Raw genomic sequence first — 4,876 nt, 5'->3', positions numbered from 1 at the left:
CAGTCACCTAAAGCACAGCCAATATCCTGTTTGAAGAGAGCACTGTTCTGACTCACTGATCCTAGGGGAAACACACACACAGGCCCTCCGAACTCTGAGGGGACCACCTTGGATGGTGTGATGGGTAAAGGATCTAATCTTCCTGCCTGAATAGGTGCATCCTCCCACCTGAGACGTTGTCATGTTGATCAATGATTTAAGCCGTAAACATTCCTTGGCATAACAGCTTGTTATTTTTTCCACTGCAGCGGCAAATCTAATCGAACACACTCTGACTCTCCACAGTGAAGCAACTGTGCAATGACATATCAGGCACTCACACACAAATACCTTAATCACATGATCACAAGGGTCAGCTCAGCAGTATGAGACCTGGTATTGTCAGCCAGGTGGAAATGCTAGGCTGGTGAGTAGTAAATACTAGCCTAAGCAGGGATAATCTGATTTGTCTCACTGACTGTGGCCCTCTGGCCTCCACTCCCCTCTCAGGATCAAACACCTCTGGGCATTATGGATGTGCGAGGACACACACAGTATGATGATCCATTAACAGGTTATTAACGGAGCATGCTGATCCGATCCCCTGTAGTTCCCCAGTGCCATTGACATACTCTATGAGCAAGCAAAAAAAAAGACAACTAGAATAAACTTCACATAAATGACTCACCTGCAGCATCAAGCACAGTTTGAAACAAATGACATAAAAACCAATGCTCTCAACCTAACCCTCTATAATCCAATTTGAACTGAACCTCCACATAGCAGCTGGGCTCTAACCGCATCGAGGTACTCACCACAAACACACTCAGACATCAAAATACCATCACCTCACAGGACAGGCTCTCGAATAAACTTTGAAAATAACAAAGTGGCCACCTTTAACAGTGGAAAATAATATTTATCTGACCGCCGATTGCTGATACCATCTGTAACACGTTCTGTAAAAGCGGCTCCCATAAACACACCATGTAAACACTGATTCTTTTAACTGGGACGGACACTAAACTACACAGAGATCCTCCCTTTCTGTCCTCTTCAGATGTGCTTCTTCACCTCGCACATTTTTCACTCACACGCAGAAAGTCTGACTTTACTGGGTGAATCCACTAATTTAATTTAACTATTTATGCCTCCACGAGTCTAGGTTTTCCACAATGATTTTGCAGCTGTGTATTAAATTATTTTTGGAGATTTGGGCCGTTGATCGTCATAGCAGTACCACAACACCAGATGGATGAGTCAAACATTAATAGGATATGTTATGCATTCAACTTTCAACTTCAAGTAATTGTGTTGACAGTACATTCCTACATTCACTTGGGAGTGGCATACGTGGTGAAGATGGAGTTTCAATGGACGACTTTAATAGCAGCATAACTTACAGTGGTGGAAGATGGATTTTTTTTTGTACCAACAATACATTGCAAAAATACTTGATAACTAAAATATCTTTTTAAAATCCTAATCAAGTAAAAGTATGCCTAAGCAGCCTTTTACTGTTGTAGCCAGTCCTGTTGGAGCCAGTTTTAACTGCTGTATATACAATAAGTTAGCTTAATCCACTTACCTACATGGCACCACTGAATTACTGTAAAGGACTTTAGACCACTAAGCAGATCCCCTCAAGAAATGTTTCGTAACATCTTAAAATGCTTTAAATAATTAAATTACCCTGATAACAATTCTTAATTCTCATCAAAGATGATTTAAATACTGCTGGACGCTATTTGTACTACTTTACTTTCCACATCAAACTTTCTTTCTCCTTCTTTATGTAATCCCTACTCCTACATCATCCTGCACAGTGAAGCTCAAACATCTACTGTATAAGTAAAAAAAAGAAAAACACATGTTTGCGTTGAAGGACTTGCTCCACATTGTGTTCACCCTCAACAGTCTCGTGTAGAAGCATATGAAGAGGTGTGACTGTTGACATTCACGTCACTTTCCCCGCGTCGTGATGCTGAAATGTGAATCTGCCTTTACACTGTCAGGCGGTACTTTCCTATTTCTCACTGTTGACTGTCCACAATGAGATACCTTGTTGATGCAACATAGCCAACTCACTTTTGCATAAAATAATTCAAGAGAAAAGATATTTGGTTCTGTGTCTTTGAGAGCCAGCCGATGTCATGAAAATAAATGGAATAACATGTAAGTAAAAGGCTGGTAGTTGTAAATCTTTTTAGGAGAGAGTGCACCATAGATGTTAGTAAAGGTAGAGGGGGAAGGGAATGCTCACTAAGCACCTAATCCACCACATTCTTGTTAGGGGTCCGAGTCTGAATTCAGGCTTCAATGCCATGCACTGCGATAGGAGGGGTTGCAAAAGGCTGAGGTAATTGGATTGGAATACGGCATTGAGTGTCAGACAACAAAAGATATCCATCTCTCTCATGGCTGTTCAGCTCTTTTGTTCCTGGCTGGAATTTATTTGGTCATTCACTCTCCTCTTCCAAGCCCGGCGAGGACAGAAGAACAGGGGCAGGCCACCAGGACGGGCTCTGTCTGGTGGTCTCGTATGCGGGCCAGTGGAGTCACAGCGCCTGTGCAGCCGCCGTGTGAGGATGTGTGAACCACGGATCCCCCAAAGCCCAGGGGTCATTTGTGTGATCATTACCATAATCACATTAAGGCTGCAGGAGATTAGCACCATGGCCTCAGAGGAGAAACCCTGTCTGTGCTCCATGACTACGACAGACCATGCTTACAGGGAACACTGACCATGGTGCATAGATACCTATAGCTGTAAAATGGACGGGCAAGCTGGTATTCCAATGGAAGAGCTGGTTAAAGCAAGGAGGCAACCTTCATGGCTGTACAAAATGGAAACATCTGTTTAAAAAAGCAAATGTTTTGAATGATGTATGTAATTTTTGGTTAATGTCTAAACATGGGAAAATACTTTATGAATAGTCAATTTGAAATGTATCTTTATATGTATTTATTATTATTTGTTTTTACCCACTAAGTCATTATATGCGCAATCATTACTGAGGTCAACCGACAATACGATATTGTCCAGATGTTTAAAAATACCTGAATATCTGATTTTCTCCATATCGCCCAATATACGTATATCGCATGGTTACTTTTCACTGACATTTAGTAACACCACCACTGTTTCCCACCACTGTCGTCATCACAACACAAGCATCACCTCTGGGCAGGTCACGGGGGCACATCCCCCCCCTCAAACCATCTACAATCTCTAGACTCAATTTTGTCTTTTGCGATCAAGGAAAAGAAAGCTCCCTAGGGTTAAAAACTTCCCAATTAACCCTAATTACCCAGAGAGAGCATTTCAATGAGGCCTGTAACCTGAGATGTGTATCAGTTGAGCGCCGGGAGGAAGTCATACCTTTCATCTTGAAGTTCACCCAAAGAAAAGGTGACATTGTAATATTGAACGCATTGATTTAACACGCTGGAAATAACACTTACAAACTTCCCTTTTTTGAATAAAAATACATTTTAGCCCAACAATACTTCACCTACTACTACTAATGCCTTGTGTCATTTGAAAACCAATTCTTAATGACAAATGGGGCTTTCCCTGCAGAAGCTAACGTACAAATCTTCGAAGCATCTCAAATAAAAAGATAAGCTATTTCACTCTTTGGTGCCTTTGGTGAAAACAATTAACTAGACCTTGGTTCCTTGTATGTTTTCTAACACAAATCCAGAGAAAATACCAGACCTTTCTGCTTATCAGTTCCAAACGCAGCTATAAACAGCTATAAAGTGTGATGGTGAAACATTACGTAGTTACTGATTGATTCGCTCCTCTCTCTGCAATGCTACAGTTCCCAACTGTGTTTCCTAGATTGTGACCCATTGCATGACCTGTGTAATTGGTCCACACAAACCAGTAACCACAGGGGCAGAGGGGGTTCCCATCCTCTCATATAAGTGTTTGTGTGTGTGTGGCTATGTGTGTGTGTTTTAATGTGTAGTCACTGATCCAGTTCACAGATTACCTTCTTGCAGAGGTACACCTGGTCGCTATTGCCCTTCGACACCAAAAGGATACTGGGGAAATAATATCTTTGTATATCATATCCATGTTCAAGCAGTAGATCTGGTCAGCATCGGTTTCAATCAGACTAATATCCATCCTGAAATACATTTTGTGTGGCTATAAACTACAAGTTGATTATTTGAAACATTAAGTCATTTATTACTTGATGTAGAGTGGCAAAAAAAAAGCAAAAAAGCTGCAGGTCTGCCACTCTGGGGCACTGTTGTGATAATAACATGTTAAAACGTTCAGAATGAATTCAAATTGAAAAAATGTTTGTCAAGTATCTGAAACTACGCTGAAAATGTGCAGTTATTTAAAAAAAAAAAAATGGAATTCAATGGTCTTCATCCAAGGCTTGCATTTCATGAGGAAATATTTCAAACATACCATGCATTTAACAAAATGCCCTTGACTCAGCCACCGGCCTTGATGCAATCTTATTCTGCAGTCCACATGATTTCACATTACGTTACCTAATGTCTCAAATGTAGGGGAGAGTAAAACCAGCTAAAGTCAGTCTACCCACCTTTTAAATTGACATAAATCTCACAGAGGTAAAACAAATAGTGTATGTGGGGAGTATGCAACTAATGCAGCCATGATGTAGGAAGATAAAGGGTCAATTGATGCTTTTCTGAAAATCTAATTCATTTATTTAGGTTTGTGGTCGAGATGAATTGTGATTATCAATATGACTGCAGGTCATAGTTAATTTCTTTCTTTTTTTCCCACCACCTTACTGCCAAAGAGTGTATGATTATGCTCATGATGTGAGAGGGGCGGGCTCACTGGGCCCTGCTCATGAATATGGAGGCTCGCAGCTCGGGAACCTCCCTCCCTGCTGAACTTGTG

The sequence above is a fragment of the Trematomus bernacchii genome, unplaced genomic scaffold (genome assembly GCF_902827165.1).
Source record: "Trematomus bernacchii unplaced genomic scaffold, fTreBer1.1, whole genome shotgun sequence".
NCBI classification, from domain to species: domain Eukaryota; kingdom Metazoa; phylum Chordata; class Actinopteri; order Perciformes; family Nototheniidae; genus Trematomus; species Trematomus bernacchii.
Note: the sequence above shows the minus strand (reverse complement) of the source record.